The sequence below is a fragment of the Aythya ferina genome, assembly GCF_964211825.1.
Source record: "Aythya ferina genome assembly, chromosome: 1".
NCBI lineage: Eukaryota > Metazoa > Chordata > Aves > Anseriformes > Anatidae > Aythya > Aythya ferina.
This window is the reverse complement of record NC_140296.1, coordinates 7,692,973-7,711,593: the sequence shown is the minus strand read 5'-3', so window position 1 is coordinate 7,711,593 and position 18,621 is coordinate 7,692,973. Positions and strand designations below refer to the sequence as shown.

The following is an 18,621-nucleotide window of genomic DNA, read 5'->3' as shown; positions in this document are numbered from 1 at the left end:
GAGCATAACTACATAGAAATGCAGTGGGAGGGTGGCTGCACTGGAGTGGGTGGCAAAGAAAGGCTCAGGCAGAGGAAAATCCTCCACTGGAGAAAGCAGATGGGCACAAGCACGTCAACAGTCCCCTTTGAGCCAGTGCCATCTCAGTAGGGCCAGCCCAGGTGAGACAGCCCTTACAACCAGCTGGCTGCTCTGAGAAGGGGCTGCATCCTTCCACAGCCAGGCAAAGGGGCAATCCCAGCTGCTCCTTTCCTTCCATGGGTGCACAGATCAGCCAAAAATACCTGAAAGCACATGGACTGATCACGTACAGGCTCTCACATCCCAACAAACCAGTGCCAAAGCTCAGCACCATCCTGCAGGACCGGGATCCATAACTCCCTTGTGAGAATAACAGGATGGATTTGTATCGGGAAATACTCCCACTTTAAATGCACACACACTGCCCTTCGACTAACTGACTTTTTGCTGAATGCACAATCAAAAAGCACAATTTTGGTTTCTGTGACTTTGTTGCAGATGAGGAGCAGCCCAGGGCAGCCGTGGGTCAGGCTGCTGGGGCCCTGCATCGTGTTCCTCTCTTCGTGAACAGCATCTCTAGCAGGCCTGAGTTACCCAGGCGCTGTTTGGCTTCTGTACACTTTGGCATCTCTAACATCTTTTTTTTTCCTCCTTCCTTTTCTAAACTCACCCTGCAGGATACAGTCTTTTGGGAAACCATGTGCAAGCTCATTTTTTTTCATGCCAGCACAGCTTTCCCTCTCCTTCCTCTTCTGTCTTTTCAAGGTCTAAAAGAAAACACCATTCAGATACTTAAAGGTTACAGTTAGCTTTTACTTCATCAGTGCCTTAAAAAGGAAGTATTTCTTCCAAAGGGAGAGTAAGTAAGTAGGGTATTCACAGATCTTGAACAGGACAGTAGCAAATTTCAGTGGAACTCCATACAGCTTGAGCAATATAAAAATCTTACTGAAGGTTTCTTCCTCTGTTTGTACAAGTATTCCCTAATTATCTCTGGAAAGTAATAGCTAGGTTAGTTTAAACAGGTGGTTTAAATTTTGCCTGAAGTACATCAGGGAACAGTGCACCTCTGCACAGAGAGAAGTGGGAGAGCACTAACTCCGGGCGAGACAGGATGACAAACAGCAATTAACTCTCGAGCTGTTTGCAGCCTCTATAACTATCTAGAGCTCAATGCAACAAAGCTCTCCAATGATTTTTATCTATGCAGGGCGAAGACAAGTAACACTACAACACACATCTCACTAATACCTTGCTTTTGCCCTATATTCAGGGCCAACCCTAAATAGCACGGATGAGTTATGAAACTACTATAACAGTGACATACTTTCACGGGGTCTTCATTCTGTCTAAATATTGACAAGGGACATGTTCATCCCTGTTCTGCCCTAATTAATTCAACATATTAGCACCTGAGAAATGTTTGACCCAACTCCCTCAATTGAAATTCATAATTTAAGCGGAAGCTGACCAAAAGGTACCGGGATTGCATGGCAAACAGGACAGGACTGTTGTCTCACACTGTAAGAGAGCCAATAAAAATAAAATGAAGATTTAGTCAGTTATTGACAGAATCAATGGGGGGGGCAGGAAGCTAAATGACTTGCTGCAAAATGAAATCACAGGAACTGAAGAGTAAATCAAAGCACTGCCTGAGGTCATGTAATCTGTCCTCCAGCCAGAGCTGGGCTGGTGCTGAGCATCTCTGCCCCAAGCCCTGTCCAAACGGGTGGATGTTTCTAGCATTGGAAACCCACCTGTAATACAAAAGATGATTTTATTGCCTACCAAGTCTCCTGCCCTGAAGTTTTGCAAGCATCCATGCAAGCCTTCTGGTTTAAACAGCCTCATCACTGCTAGGTACACCTACCCAGTGTGCTTCTGCCATGCCAGTCCCACTACTGCAATGAATCTCAAACTTTCCTATTGCCTGGGCAGTTGTTTAGCAAAGTGCACAAACCAGCCCCTACCACACATTTTCTCATTCCTATCTTTGTACTTGCTGACAGCAAGGCTTGCACTCACGCTGCTGGTCCCGCCCTAAAGAAAAAAAAAAAAAAAAAGACTTTTTTTTTTAATTTAGAAAATGAATTTATCTAATTCCCAGCTGTAACAATTTCTTTCTTGGCTATATTCTGTGTAAAAATAAGAAAAGGGGGGAAAAAAAGCTGCTGGTGAAGCAACTGCTCAGCCCCTGCACCGGGCCCTCCTCACCCATCCACTGCTTCTCCAGGAACTCCAACTTCCTCACAAGGCCCTGACTCCCGGCTAGAAAATCCGCAGCCTCCCATTGTTCTGTAGCAAAGACTTAAAAAAGCCTTAAAAGACAGCAAATCTGCTGCACCTCTGGGTCTCAGCAAGTTCTTCGCATCTCCCCAGCCCTTGGGTCCTCCAAACATAAGGCTGGGAGACATCACAGCCTCCAGGGAGGCTCGCACCTCTTTGTGCAGCAGCTCTGGGCTGTGGATGACGTTAGTGATAAAGCCAGTTCTGCCTTTTACCAATACGCCAAACAATGACACCAAATGCAGTTTGATCCAGAAATGAACTAAAACCAACCAACCAAAAAAAAGCTGCATAGGGTATGGCCAAGAGAACAATCTTGCCCTGAAGCCCTTTTCAGATGCTGGACACAAATAAGAAATTAAGGGGGAAAAGAAAATAAAGGAAATTTTTAGTGCTGCCTTGCTGGAAGAGTCCCTCTGCTTCCAGCAATTGGCATCTTGGGGGCTTCCTGAATCACAGTGAATGTAAACACTGCATTTAGCTCCTTGCAGGATCAGGACACAAATTACTCAGGAGGAAGAGCCACTTTGCTCGTCTTTGTGCTGTCACTGGAATCACTCATCTCCTGAGCAATTTGCAGCTTTTGGTCCATTTTTTTTCCTCAAGTTCTGTCGCTGCAAAGCAAATTTTCATCTTATTAACAGTGTAGATTTCTGGACTACATCTTTAATCCACTTACTGCTGTAGTATCATATAGCTTGAAAATGCTAGCACACAAAACAACGCTGCTAGAAGTCTTTCTAAATTCAAGAGACCTAATAATTGGAGTAGTGATTAGACAAGCATAAATAGCAATACACATGTAATGACACACAGGTATATAAAGATGAAAGCAGAATGAAATGGCGACATCACAAAAATGTCACTGCTTTTAAACTACAAAAATCCCTGGCCACGGACATCCTGTTCCTTCTCCACACGGTCTGCATCACTATTTCCCAGCACAATTCCCAGGCAAATTATCACTTCATTTCCAGTGCCTTCACTTCACAGCTACCAAAATTGCTGCCATAAAACTTCTCCTTTTACAGCCAGGTAGGGAAACCCTGGATCAGATTGCCGGTTCCCTCCCTTATAAAATAAAGGGGAAAATGCTATTCCAGGAAATAAATACATTAAAAAAAATAGCTAAACAAAGGCACCTCCTGCACGCACTGGTGTTCTTCCCCTTTGAGTCTGTAACAGAGAGGAAGGAAAATGAAGCGATGAAAGGGATGCCAGGAGGTGGGGGGGATGCTGCGCGCGTCCCTCGGGAGCTCACTGCAAGAAGGGAGGCTACAAAGTGCTGCTCAGGGGCACCCCAAGCCCAGAGTGTTTACAAGCGGGTGCTGGACCCAAACAGGGAGGCTCATTGTCCCCGCTGCACTCATGTCACCCGTCCCCAGCGCTGCGGCTCAGGGACAGCCTGCCAGAGGACACCCAGTGCCAGCGACACGAAAGAAGGGCAAAAGCAAATAAGCAGGAGAAAGGAGGAAAAAAGTAAAATATTAAATACCCGCTCGGCTCTACGCTCTCTTCCTGCCCTCGGGACAGGCTCCAAGGAGGGTGGATTAAGTTTAAAGGGCACGGAGAGATGCTGAGAGATCTGCGAGGAGCAGCACCCCTCTGCCCTCGCCCCTTTTCCAGCCACCAGCTCCAAGGCAGAGGTCTGTGCTCCACAAGGGGCTGCAGAAATACGAGAGGGGAAAGCACCCTGATGTCATGCTAGGGAAAATGCCTCGGATCTTGCACCAATATCGCAGCAGCGGTCACGCAAAGACCCCACAGAGGGCAAGGAGCAAGCAAAGCCGCACCACGGCAGAGATCTGCTGGGGCACAAAGCTTTTCAGAAGTTTAAAATATCTGCCCTTATCACATTTCTAAACAGAGGGGAAAAGAAAAAAACATCATTCGACAGTTTGTGAGTTGAAATAAAACATCAGGCTGTCCAACTGACAGCTTTGAAAATCTGCACTCCTGACACAGCTCAGAGAAAAAAAAAAAAAAAAAAAAAAAAAAAAACGAAAAAGCCACTCGCAGATGGATGCACAGCACCACCGGACCCCTCTTTATGGGAAGGACTTGGGAATGAGGGAGACAAACAGGAGAAACCCCAAGGCACTGCACACCAGCGACCACAAGCCCCATCCTTAATAAAAATAATAATAATAAAAAAAACTTATGTGACTTTTTGAAAAGCTTTTATTTTTTCCCCATCTCAGCAGCAAAGTACAGCGAAGAAAAGCCCACCCCATTTATTTTTCGCTGCTGCACCGTATGGGATGCAAGCAGGGCAGGGTCCCCCAGCATCCCGGTACCCGGCACGCACCATCCCGCATCGCCCCCAAAGGACCAGGGAGGGGTCCACTAATCAGTGCTCTAATTTATTTATTATTAAATAAATAAATAAATAAATCTTTTTTTTTTTATTATTTATTTAATAGCAGTAACCCGGGAGAGCCCGCACAGCACAGCCCCACGTTGGGAAACGCGCCGTGCGGGTAAATGTATTGGGGTGGGAATAGAAAAGGAGAAATGAAATAAAATAGAAGAGAATAACTAAAATAAAATAGAATAATTAAAAGAATAATTAAAATAAGATAGAATAATTAAAATAGAAGAGAATAAAATAGAAGAGAACCAGATAGAATAAAACAAGCGCAGAACTCACCTGGTTCGGGATTTTTCCTCCCCCTCCACGACCACAAAACCAGGCGGGAGCCGGGCGCTGCTCCCCGGCGGTGGGGGTTTTTTTTTTGGGGGGGGGGATGAGGTGCAGCCCCCCGGGGGTCGGTGCCGGGCACCCCCCGGTGCTGTGCTCCCCCCCCCGGGGCTGGGGGCCGGGCTGCGAGCACCCCACAGGGCGCCGACCCCCCCGGGACCCCCCTGCGGTGCCCCGCGGCTCCCCGGGCTGGGCGCGCAGCCACCCCCGGGGCAGACCCCCGCTCTTATTATATATATATTTTTTTCCCCGTTATGCACGCAGCGAGGCACTGCCCCCCTCAAGGGCTCGGTGCGGGAAGACCCCCCCGAGGGGCTGGGCGCGAGGGAACCCCCCCGAGGGGCTCGGTGCGAGGCCGCCCCCGGTGCCGGGGCTGCAGGAGCGGAGCCCCCCCCTCGGGCCCCCCCTCCCCTCCCCTCCCGGCAGGGGGAGGCGGTGCCAGCGGAGCACAATGCCCGGGCGATGACATCACCCCTCTCCCCCATTGGCCGAAGCCGGCCCGCAGCGCAGGCTTCTGGGAGTTGTAGTCACCCTCGCCGTTCCCTCCTATAGGGAGGGGGGTGAAGGCGGACTCGCTTTCCCGGCAGGCCCCGCGCCGCGCAGCCGCATGGAGGAGGAGGAGGGGGGCGGTGGCGGGCGCCATGTTGGTGGCGTGAGGGTGGTGGCGGTGCGGGAGGGGAGCCGGGCTAAGATGTCGGAAAGGGGGGCGGAGGGGGGGCGCTGGGTGCCTCCTGAGCAGGGAGAGGCTCCGCGAGCCCTCGGCGGTGGGGCCCTGAGGAGCGACGCCCGCTGAGGTGGGTGTGAGGGGGGAGCCTGGGAGCTGGAGGCAGCTCGGTGAGGTGAGGTGGGGTTGGGGCATTTTTGGGGGGTTGGGAGGTGTTGGGGGGGGGTGGAGGCCGCCTGGGGTTGTGCAGGAAGGCGGTGTGGCTCTGGGATAAGGGCTGTGTGCTGGGCTGTGGTGCAGGAGTCACGGCACCTGGCGTGGGGTGAAGCGCAGGGGGTGGTTTGAGGAGCCTCGGGGTGGGAGCAGGGGACGCGGCCTTGTCACGCAGCTGGCGATGGCCTGTGCTGCCGCCGCCGCTGGGCTCTTCCAGGGGTCGTGCTGGTGGTGGCCGTGCTGATGGTTTGGGGGGCGGAAATAAGTGGCAGAGTGTGCCCAGCAGGAGGAGCTGTGCCGCCTCCGAAGGACAGCGCTCCTCACTGCCTGTAGAGCCGTACGCATGGAACGGGTAAGGTGGTGTTAAGGCCTCTCAGTGTGGTCTGGAAGTAGCCCAGCTAATTTGTTTTCCTGTCTTCTTATCAGGGCTTAAGCAGCTGACCGGTTCCAGGTGCTGTCTTGGGTTCAACATACTTGCTGCCTGGCTTGGAGGATGCCAGCTAGATTTTTTTTAATGGCTGTAGAATTTCCTGTATTGACCATAAGCTCTGCTTGTGCTGTTCTTTGTGAGAGAATAGAAAAGTAGCCATTTATCAAATGAGAGGCTCATCTCTGGTAAAAGGACTGGAGTTCTCTTGTTATTGCTGAAATAATTTTTTCTCTAAACTGGGAGGAAACGCAATGATGTATTCTATGGTTTGTGAAATAATATGGTTTTTAATTACAGCTCATTCCTGTGAAATAAAGTACTTTATTACTTCAAGAGGACACTCCATTGAAAGGAGTTGAAGAGTTTTGTAGGCTCCCTGCAAGCGTGGGCCTAAGTCCAATAATGGTGTAGGTCAGGAAAAAGGATTTAAAAGGTTTTATTTCTAAAATACTTTGGCTCCTCCTGGAGGTAAGTACAACGCATTTGCTTAGGGTAATACCTCACAGTAACTACACAGGTATGGAAGTTGTTTGCCCAAGGGTACATCCAGATGATGGAGGAAGGGTGTCATGAGATATTAATTCCTAACAACATCATTAAACCTAAATGTTGGAGTCTTTCAAGATTTGTTGATACTACAGCAATGCGTGCCATTCTTCCATCTCTTTAAATCCAGGTCCATCTAGTTAAAGAATCTGAACTAATTCCTAGCTTTTCCCATTCTCTTGCAAAAGACCAGGTGTCTTTGGAGGTGCACCTTACATAGTTCTCCCTACAGTTTATCCATTTTGCCATCTTCATCACTGAAGGAAAGGAGAATATAATGCTCTGTTGGCGCTATAACTTTCAGTAATAGTTGTAAACATCTGAAGAATCCTGAATTACAAGCATCCCTGCCTTTCTCTTCTTTCTCTGTGCAGCTATGGCAGTTGTGCCATGGGAAAAAAAAAAGGCAGTGGCATGATGACATGTCACAACAGTTGCTCTCTTTAAACTTTAAACCTGTGCCTATATCTGTGTAGCTGATGGCCAAGTAATGATGGTAAGTATTGCAGTGTCTTCTCTATAACTGGCAGAAAACATGGATGTGAAATCCTCATCCAAGTTTCAAATATATACTTTTAAACTGGTTTAGAAACAATACCACTGGCATTGGTCCTTCTCTTTCTGTCCTTCCTCTTTGATGCAATGCTGCTGCTCAGGGTAGAAAGCAAGGATGCATCCTGCTTTACAAGTAAAATTACTTCACTGTTCTACTATTCTTCGTTATCTGAAGGTGCTGCAGATGTCTCAGCTAGGAGTTGCTTTAGCAGGTTGAAATGTAGAAATAAAGAATTTATGTAAGAAGGTACCCAGATGAATACCCAATGCAGCAGACAAGTAAAATACTCCTGTGTTGTATGGTTTACTTTCATGATTCTGGGGTGGTCTGATATTTGTCACCATGAATTTTACTGATCACAACTTGCAAGAGTTTTTAATAGTAAAACCTTTGTCTCAAATTTAGATACTTTTTGTACAGTGTTTGTTTGAAAATGATCGTGTCTGCTTACCTTCTGACTCAACAGGTCCTAATTGCAAGATCTGCAACGAGCTTATAACCCTTATAGCCATGCTGTGGAAATAAATGTTGTCGCTGTTGTGTCAGTGTTTCACACAAGAAGACTTAAGGTGACAATAGAATCAAATGCCTGCCTTTGCCATTTCTTAAATACATGGTTATGCTCTGGTTTAATAGTTTATGAAAGCTTGTTCAAGTCTCTGTAAGGTGCTGAGCCTGCTAAGCTGCCATGGTTGTTTATACTTCAGTTATTTTGTCAAAATTCTACGCGATAGGAGCTACAACTCCCATGTTAGAAAAATGATTTTGGTCGCAGTAGACTCAGGTAAGCAACTACTCAGTGCCCTGAAATAGGGAGAAGCAGTTGGAAGTCCCAGAAGATGGGTAAAGAAGACAAGGATAAGTAGGAATGTGTGATGCCTGTTTGCTGTTTTGCTTAAAGAAGAAATTAATGCATTTTCATACATGGAAACTTCATATCTCAGCTTTCATTCTGAAAGGTTCTTTCTCTTCCTTAAAACCTGAAGGATTTGCATGCTGTCAAACCTGCTGGGTGGAAGCATTTTCATGTGCACTCAAACAGGAAGTGGAGGATGGTTTCTAAAGGTAACTGATAAAATCTGTACTAGTCTTGGCACTTAAAAAATCAATTTTCTTACTATCCCAGCTACAAAACTTAGTTGTCCACAGTTCCCCTGGGGAAAGGGGTTAAGCTGAAGAGTCACAGCCAGGTTACTTGCTTTAGAGCTTATGAAGAAAGGGGGTAAAGACTTTCAAATTACTGCTCTGATTTGGGGGTTTAAGGAGTTGCTGTGAGTTTTCTTGTTTGTAATGATCTCCAACAGAGGTGCATCCTGAAGAGTTTACAGCTGCAGGGTGAGAGTGGATTGAGCTGGGCATAGCAGGTAAAAACTGCTATATGGTGTTACTGTTTTCAAGAATCTTAATGGTAATTCAGGAAAATGATCTTAAATACATTATTTATTCTACTTTGTTCTTAAACAGAACTTGAAAAGGCACAGGTAAGAGCAGAAGGATTCTGTACCTCAAGTGTTCATAAATTATGGGAACACAGTTAAATGTCCAGGAGACCCTAGAATTCCTGCATTAACTTTCTTTTATTTTTCAGTGCAAGAAGAGTGCTTTCAGAGCAGTTGAGAACCTCTTCAGGTGTCCTAAGTATGTTCTCCAACTGAAACATGGCAGCAGTTCAGTAGCAGTTACACAACAGAAGGGGGTTTGCACAGTACTGCAAGTCCTGGATTCAATGGAACTGGTTTTAGTAGAGAGAAAACCTCAGGTTTCTCCAGAACTTTTAACTCCTGTGAATGTAAATGAGGACTCATCTGTAGTACTGAAGAGGAAATTTACTCCTACTGTTGACACTGGACAGGAGGATTAGGATAGGGGACTTATTTCATTCTAGGCAGAGCACTGCCTTTGAAAAACTGCAGGCTGTCCACATACAGGACATTCCAGTTGTGGGAAAATCCCCCTTGGGAAGGCACACTAACAATGGGGAGAACTTGGTAAACAAGGGAAACACAAATGTGCTGCTTCTCAGCTGAGTGCAGGCATTTCTCTTCAGGTGACATGAATTAAGGTGTCCTTTGAAGACCATAGAGTTACTGCCAGACCACATTCCCATTTCTCTTGAGATCATAAATGCACTTGCACAGTCCAGAGCCACTCAAGTAGCTTTAGTCTCGGTCAAGTGGGAGAATATTTCTTCATTTAAAAATAAGAGTACTTCTTGGTCCCCTTGAGTCTTGCAGAGCTATTGGAGCGGTGCACTGAAGGTAAGCTTTCCCACCCACATGTTGCAAGAGACTGGCACATTGAGATCACTCAGGGGTCCAGGGCTGAACATAAAGCCTTTGGCTGGCTGTGATCTAGCCGTCATGTACCCAACAAGCACACCTCAGCAATTCCACGTGGAACAAGAAAGTTAACACTGGGGCTGCACTGGTTCAGATGTGCCCTGTGTGTGCACTGTGCTCATTGGCACAACGCTCAATTTCACGCCATGTTGCATAAAGCACGCAGGGTATCATGCTGAGGTTACACTGAGTACAGACCCTGCTCTCATGCCAGTAATCCTGGGAAGGTCTATTTTTGTTGTGTAGTGGTAAACCTGGGTTTGTAAATGATACTGGCTCACTCAGGAGCCAGTGTGCCTGTCCATGCCAGAGCAGTACTCCATGAGCTGGCAAATCCTTAAGCATGGTACTAGTTTTCAGTTATTTAAAAAAAATAAAAGGGAGGGGAGGTATGAGGGGGTTAGGCAGGGATTTTTTTCTGATGGGTGACACCAAATTTAAAAGCTGACTAAAAATATCTCTTTGGGAAAGTACATTTTAGGAAAATATAAATGCTGTGATTAGGGTAATGTGACCCATCAGTTATGGCCATTTTCCAGCACAGTTCCTCGTCCCTGGTTGTGTATAGTTTTTTGTTTTGTTTTGTGGTTTGCGTGAAAAAGCACGTTGGACATAGGGAGACTGTGAAAGCTATAACCATAGGTAAAAATGTCACAGCTGCTTTTTTGTTAAATCATGCACCATTTATTTTCTAAAATTCCTGCAACTAAATTGTCAGTGCTGGAGTCCCAGGTTATGCATGTGTTCCCACTTCTCTGGCTACTTAGGTGCAGTGGCACAAAATTACTCCTTACTTTCTACATGATTCAGTTTAAAATACAAACTTTGGCAGTGTGAGTACCCTGCAGCAGTATCGTTGGAGCATTCCTTAACATGCACAAGCTGTTTCCATGTTGGTAAGTAACACTGCAGTGTGAAAAAGCACCCAGCTGCAGGGATGGTGCCATTTGATAGTGTCTTCTGTGCTGGAATTCCCTGGTTTTACTCCCCTTGCCTTGGACTCTGGTGACTGGTATTTTCCTGAGTTTTTTCTGTATGTTCTCACTCTATCATGTACCTGATTATTTTTTGTTTGTTTTTGCCATTTCTCTGCAAATACCTTTTCATGGAAAACGGGGAAGAACAGTAAGTACCTAGGTTCCTGGCCAAGTTTCCGTTTGCATGGTTTCACTTGCTCCCTTCTGTCAAGTTACATGCAGTGTCCGAAGGATATAATTTAGCGGACTGCTGGTAACAAGCTAACCTTTACATCTTGGCCCCAGCCCACGTAGGTCAAGTTTATACAAGCCTGCTTCCTTAGGATGAATCCAGTGGCTAGTCTTTTACAGCCTTTGGTTTCCTGTTGCACTGCTTTATGACAAAATAATGTTATGCTGCTCTTGCAGACCCTTAAAAAGGGGTAATGTTGGGGGTGATTGCTTTATATCTGCTGAGTTGCACAGCCCAGAATCTTCTGAACATTGCACTTCTATTTACACAAGACCTCGGGCTCTCAAGTGTCCTAACTGCTCAGGTTCTGGGTTCATCTATACCAGGGTGGCTTTGTATCCAGGAGAGCCTTTTGTGGCATGCATTCCCAGAAGGTGCATAACCCAAGCTTTGCATTCTCAGAAAATGTAGCTGTGTGATGTGGGCTTGGTGGCGTGGCTCATTTAAGGAGCTTGCTGTTATCTTTTGCCCCTTGCACTCCTGTGCCACAGTACACGGTTCCCTGGCATGCCAACGCTGCCATCTGCAACGGCACAGAGATTAGTCAGGGTGTTATGTGCCCTGCCCTGTGTGCTTTTCTTTGGCCCGGAGTGGAAGCAGGAGGGGTTTGTAGTTCTGTGGCTCTTTTTTTTTTTTTTTTTCTTTAAACCTGGATCACGTCAGTGAGGTGGTTGAGAGCATTTGAAACAGGGCAGTAAAAATCAGTGATCAGCTGCACAGCAGAAGTTGGCCTCTGGGATGGTTGCTGAAGCTTCTGTCTTGTTAAACCATACACTTAAGGATGCAGTTCATTTTGTAGGGGAGGAGCAGCACCGTGTCCCTTGTGTATGATTGCTATTGTTAACTGTGTTTTTTCTGCTTTAGGCCCCTGATACAGGACGCAGCCAAATGCTTTGCTGCATGTAGCCTTCTGACTAGGGAGTGGCAGCTTGAGAAACCCTGATGCCTGTAAGCACAGGGGGAGAAGAGATTTAGAGATGTTGGAGGAGTTTTCCCAAAGTGTTGCCTTTTATAACTGCTACGGAGAGTACTAACTTCTTACCTTATAATGTAAGTATCTCTCACGGTTAAGGAGTTCTGTCGCCCCTGCACACCTAGCTAAATACACCTTTTATATTTAATGACAGAGTAGATCTACACAAAGAATTAAGTACTGAAATGATTCACGTGATAGATGTTTTTCATGTCAATATTTTCCAGTGGTCCTGATAAAAGTGAATCAGTTTCATTACAGTGGACTTCCTTACTATGTAAATATGATTTACTGCCTCCGCTCTGGTAATGGTGAATCTTGTCCTCTGGTGAGCCTGTCTCTCAAAGTGAGCCTGGTGAGGATGACGCAGTGGCAGCCATTTCAGAATGAGATGTGTAGTGGTTTTACTGTTACGGTTCTGCTTTAGTCAATGTCAGCTATAATAGTAATTGCATCCCTAAAGAGATTATTGCTGCTGTTAAACTTTCTGGAAAAACAAATAGGTAGAGGCAGATGCAGTCCTCATGTGAATTGGCCGGAGGGTGTTGCACAGCCAAGTGGGTACTGCATCTCATGTGAGATGAAGGACATCGGTGCTTTATGAGTCTGTGGCAGTGAAGTCCATTGACCTTCCTGCAAATTCCTGCCTGCTGAAAGCTCCTCTTGCCTCTTGGTTTTGTGAGTGGAGCAACTACTGGCATAATGCTTCCGGCTGGAAACAAGCAGGTAAGGAAAGGGAGTTGATTTAGTGGGTACCCTGAACCAATGAAAATGAATTATTTTGTTTACTCTTAATTTATAAATATTACTCACATATTTATAAACCAATGCATCATATTGTAAATATTCATAAACGTGGACATAATAAATGTGTATGTATTTGTATAATATGTATCACCCATATTTATAGGTATATAAGATTGCAGTTTATACGTATATAAATCAATAAGCCAGGGGAATCAAGGAAAAATAGAGAAGTGTGTTGCCAACGGGATCCTGGGATGGAGCAGCTGTTCCCTGTTGAGAACAAGTCAAAGGTGACAGTCTGGTCCCAGGTAAGTATGGCTCGTGCAAATTTTCTTGTTTTGTTAAAATTTCTAATTATTTCTCTCTTTCCAGCTCTCATCCTTGAGCAGGTTCTTTGGCTGTGGGTTAACCTTGTCAGGAATATCAAGGCATGTGACATACTTGGCCACAGAAGTCGGTACGTGTGGGGTCTCTCACAAGTTCCTGTCAACACTTCAGCACTGCAGCTCTCCAGAATGGATAACGTTGCTGCCATTCATTCTGAGTGGCATCATGGTCTCCTTTACATGGGTTTTACACTATCTCAGTTATCTCAACCTTTTGCTACAGTCAGTTTTTCATTATCTGAAGGTAAATTTAGGTACAAGTCATGACAGGCAAGGTCCTGGCTTGGAATATGCCTGCCTTCCTGTAGCACTCAGTCACACTCTGGTATGGGTAGATTTTCCTCTTAGGTACAGTCAATTTGCCAGTCTTATTCCTCCCAAAGCCATTTGCAGCTGAATTTTCTATCTTTTCCAGTTCTTTACCTTCACGGCTTCCAGGTAATGTGTACCTTTGGGGCACAGTGGGATGGCTAGCCCAGGCTTCCCCAAAATTACTGCTCAGCAGTCAGGCATTGATATAAATACAACGTATTATTTTGCTCGTGCCCACCAACCATGAATGGTTTTTTGATTTGTCACCACTTTCTTTCTAAATAACACCCAGGTTATCCAAACTTTGTTCTCCCTGCCATATGCAGCACCATGCACTCTGTATTCACTCTGTAGGTTACACCCTGATACTGGTGATACTGGTGGCTACAGAATTCCAGCTATTACATCCCATCATTAGAAAAAAGGAGGGGAAAAATAAATCTTTCTCTTTTATTTTAGGATGCCCTGACTGGCTCCAGAGCTGGTGCAGGAGGTTGTGAACAGCTGCTGCCCTCTGTCCTGTTTTCTCCTGCCCTGGATGGTGGGACAGCAGCACCCTATGGTGAGGGGGCACCACTCACAAGCTGCTCCCGTCTCTGTCTGAACAGGCATGGTGCTTCTGTCCCTGTCTGTTCCTAGGTCTGTGTCCCCCTTCCTGAAGCTCACTTCTTTTATTGTTTGAAAACAGCTCTTCTAACAAATATGACCCTTTTAGCACATGCAGTTCTTAGAGTCCTTAGGTACAGGAGGGCTTGGATGTGTCTTGGCATGCCACCAGAAGACTTTTTTTTCATGGGTGACTGAAGAAATCTGCTCTTCCATATATAGTTTGTAACAGAGGGGACATGAATGTGGACAAAACCAAAGAAATACCTTTGTAGAGACTTGATGAGCTTGCAACATGAAGATGGGCCTAACCTTTTTCAAAGGATCCTTCAGAGGAAGTGTTAGGTGGGGGGAGGGGAGAAACTTCTGACCTTTTTCTACTTTCTAGTGAACGTTTGAGCTAAATAACAGCTAGAGAAGCCCTGCATGTTATGTGTAGTAATCAGTTAGAGCGAGGGTTGGATGCAGCTACAATGGGAGGGAACGGCAGGTTCCTTCATCACAGAACCACAGCACCCGTAACACTAATGGGCAGGGAGACAGGCTTGGTGCCTCCACCTCTCGCTCAGGTCACACATCTGAAGCCTTCAAATACTACATGGTGCTGCAAAATGCAAGTCAGAGGTGTTTTGAAGTTGGAGAGGCTGCTCTAGCTGCTGAGCCGTTGTACTGGTGGGTCTCCAGCAGAGGGGAGCTCTAAGAGTGTTCAGGCATTGCTTTAGTGTTTGCTTTTCCAGAATCACAGAATGGCTTGGGCTGGAAGGGACGTAAAGGATCACGTAGTTCCAAACCCCCTGCCATGAGCAGAGATGCCACCCACGAGATCAGATTGCCCCAGGCCATGTCCAACCTGGCCTCAAACACCTCCAGGGACGGGACATCCACAACCTCTCTGGGCAGCCTGTGCCAGGGCCTCACCACCCTCTAAGTGAAGAATTTCCTCCTAATCTCTAATCTAAATCCCCCCTCTTTTAGTTTAAAGCTATCCCCCTTGTCCTATCATTATCTGCGTGAGCAAAGAGTCACTCCGTCTTTTTTTTTTTTTTTTTTTTTAAGCCCCCTATAAGTACTGAAAGGCTGCAATGAGATCTCCCTGGAGCCTTCTCTTCTCCAGGTTGAACAACCCCAGCTCTCTCAGCCTTCCTTCACAGGAGAGGTGCTCCAGCCCCTTGATCATCCTTGTGGCCCTCCTCTGGACCTGCTCTGACAGCCCCACATTCTTGTGCTGGAGGCCCCAGACCTGGATGCATTACTCCAGGTGGGGCCTCACAAGGGCAGAGCAGAGGGGGACAATCACCTCCCTCCACCTGCTGGCCACTCCTCTGTTGGTGCAGCCCAGAACACAGTTGGCTTTCCGGGCTGCAAGCATACACTGCCAGCTCATGTCAAGCTTTCTGTCCACCAGAACCCCAAGTCCTTCTCTGCAGGGCTGCTCTCAATGAGTTTTTCTCCCAGTCTGTACTCAGGGCCAGGATTGCCCTGTCCCAGGTGCAGCAGCCTGAATATGGAATCTCTGTTGTTATCATAGAATCATCTAAGTTGGAAAAAACCTTCAAGATCACCAAGTCCAACCATCAGCCTGACCTACCAAGTCCCATCACTAAACCACATCCCTTAATGCCACATCCACACATTTCCCAAATACCTCCAGGGTTGGGTATTCACATGGTCTCTGAGAAGAAATCATCACTAATGTCCAAACTAAGCCTCCCATTGAGAACTTCCAGTTGCATCCTATCGCTTGACATCTAACTAAGCAGCCCAAATTCCCCCAGCTGCTCCTCATAACTCTTATTTTCCAGTCCCTTCACCAGTTTCATTGCTCTCTCTGCACGTGCTCAATCTGTTCCACATCCTTGCAGGGCAGGCCCAAAACTGAGTACGAAATTTGAGGTGCAGTCTCACCAGGGCAGCATGCAAGGGGATGATCGCTTCCCTGGTCCTGCTGGCCACACTAGTTCTAATCCAGGCCAGAATGCCATTTGGCCTTCTTGGTCACCTGGGCATGCTGCTGGCTCGTGTTCATAGATGTTCTTCCAGACAAGAATAGCCAAATGTCATAATATAGGAAGAGAGATTTGAGATGTTACCATTGATTAGTAACTTCCAGTCCATGACCAAAATATATGGAAGAAATAACTGAATACGTTGTCTAGCGTTTATTATGGATTGAAACTAAAACACTTACTGAGTTTGTGTGTAGAGTGAAAGGGATTCATCTCACCAGAATTCAGGCATGCAACAGATGCCCAGCCCTTGCCTAGCCTTTGCTTACAATCCATGGAGGGGATTGCGTACATCACAAGGGTTATCCATCCAATCCCTCTTTTCTTGATTTGGGAATCTAAGTTTGCAGAACACAGGCTAGCCAGAGCCTGATCCCAAACATTATTTGTGCATATATAATTATTCTCATGTGTAGTCCCCTATTTTTGACAGTTAATGACTAGACAGTTAATTATGTGAGTAACTATTATGCAGGAATGGGCTCAATTCTCATTGCTTGTGTTACAGAGAGACTAATTTGTCTCTGGAGATGTCTGTTCCTCCTACAGAGGGACTACAGAGGGAGCAGAGGCTAGAGCAGTTCATAGGTAGACTTCTAACCTACACACGTAGCTTAGGTAAATCTCACCCATTGTGTCTACCACTAATGTTACTAATATTGGGTAATACCTGCTTCATCTCTAAAGGTCTGTAGGTACTTATCAGATTTTATGGGATCTGATTTCACAGCTGATGGCATAAGGTGTAACAATTACTTATGTAATTAGTAGGTAGTCATTAGCTTTTCTAAAATCAGAGGAATTCCACGTGGGAGCAATTGCATGTGTGTAGGTAGGTTAGGCTGTTGTTGGCTGGAGATCTGTTAGGAAGCACTACATAAAAACAGTCACTGTAAGCGATGATGGAAAATGTATTGTGTTCTAATATATAGTGATTCTGTATTACATGTTCTGTTGGGAACTCTCCTACACAATAATTGTTTTTAACAAAAACTGAAAAAAAAGTGTTTGAACAAAACTTCAAAAATTCCTGTCCTTGACTTCAGAACAGTCATTTACTACTCAGGACCTGTATTTTCAAAACTGGAATTTTCAAAACTCCTATCAGTTTGCAGAAACAGAGCAAACTAGTGACCAGCTCAAGCAAAAGACTTCCATGGTCCAATCCAAGATTTCCATGGCATCTGCCATAAATGGCTACAAAGAGCAAATAATTTCTGTCTATCCTTTCCACAAAATATAGGCAATATCAAAAACACGAGTAGGATTTACATCCTCCTCTTCTGCAGGAATAAACCCTTTTGAACCAGTTTCCAAAACTGTGTCCACAGCACAAGAAGAGTGATTTATTTGAAGGCAGAGAAACACCACAAGAATTACTAAAGGATTAGAGGAACAAGGTTGGGAAGATAAGTCAAGGTTATTACAGGCATGGGGATATATTCATGGCATCAGCATATACTGTGGCTCTTTCAGAACAGTTTCCAGTCTACACAAGACCGTATAGAGCTATCTGCATGGTTTTAAGTATGATCAGCACTTGAGCTCTGTTTTGAGTTAATAATATGGAAAACCTGCTGTGTGATTCCTTGCCGTAATGACCTGTTAGTATACACATGGGCTTTCAGGCTATGAAAATGACCCATGATTTATAAAATATCCTCTTCCTGTTTGCAGTGATGCAGTAAAATACTGAGTCATCTCTAACCCTTTAGCTTTCCCTGTACAGGGTCGTTCTTGTTTGCTATGTCTCCTACTGTTTGGGTTGATGATAACGCACAGCAGTTTTCACTTGAGCTAGTTCCAGTGGTATCACTTCTGGATGAATTATTACCCTTTCTTAGGGAAAAGTTTTGAGTTACATCACAGTTGATTTGAATTACAATAAAATACAAAACAATGAGCAGTCTGTGTAGTTTTGATGAAATTATTGAGCTTTGACTTGGGGGATTAATTACCTGCATTCACTGCAAGCTCTATTTCTTGATTCCCTAAAGCAAGGTTAAATTATGTCAGTATTATACTCCTTATCTTTTCCACAGAGGAGGCTCTGATTTGCTTTTATTTTTCCCTGTGATGACCAATCCATGTATACAGATAGATAAGTACAGGAAGGTCAAGGTCTAGTCTCATCTTGATGAGAATGTTTCTTGCTTTGTTTAAACAAAGCCAAGCTGTAAAGAAAGTATGCCCTAGATCTCTGTTTCAGATCTACTGTTATCAAGACTTACATCAAGAATTCATTCCATTCTGAAATTATATCCCTTACTCTTACAATCTAGTTCAACTCCAAGAATGGTTTGGGTTCTATCTACTAAAATAGTTTTTTTGTTTGTTTGTTTTTCTAGTAACAAAACCCTGTCATCCAAAATTCTATTTGTCTATGAATTTGTCCATCACCTTACAGATCATGGTCCCTTATGAAGATCTTTTCAGCCATCTGCACAAACGGCTCTGATTTTCTAGGACTTGCACTGATTTGTTTGTATGTCCTAACTCTATGCCTTAAGCATGTCATGGCAGCAACCACTCCTGTCCTCATCTTTTCCAACATAATATGGGCAACTTCCCATTTTGCATATCAACTTAAAGTGGCTTCTTGCCCAACAGATTGCTTTGCATGGCA

General features: G+C 45.3%; 1 protein-coding gene and 1 long non-coding RNA gene across 5 annotated transcripts in view; one reads left to right on the top strand and one right to left on the bottom strand.

The window, feature by feature from the left end:
* Positions 1 to 5,359, bottom strand: part of RAB30 (RAB30, member RAS oncogene family) — a 42,623-nt gene extending 37,264 nt beyond the window's left edge. The window contains exons 1-4 of one of the 4 annotated variants that reach the window (XM_084531682.1): positions 4,958 to 5,359; positions 1,892 to 2,061; positions 1,503 to 1,778; positions 692 to 788 (exon numbers count right to left, since the gene is read on the bottom strand). The gene's annotated coding sequence lies outside the window, so the exon portion shown is untranslated. Of the gene's footprint in view, positions 1 to 691; positions 789 to 1,502; positions 1,779 to 1,891; positions 2,062 to 3,449; positions 3,621 to 4,957 lie in introns of those variants that run through there. The other 3 variants (XM_084531681.1, XM_084531680.1, XM_084531683.1) reach the window with 3 other exon arrangements.
* Positions 5,360 to 5,746: 387 nt separating this feature from the next.
* LOC311442471 lies at positions 5,747 to 17,901 on the top strand. The gene is made up of 2 exons (XR_014696658.1): positions 5,747 to 5,802; positions 6,312 to 17,901. It is a non-coding gene; the product is annotated as an uncharacterized lncRNA (long non-coding RNA).
* The last annotated feature ends 720 nt before the right edge of the window (positions 17,902 to 18,621 follow it).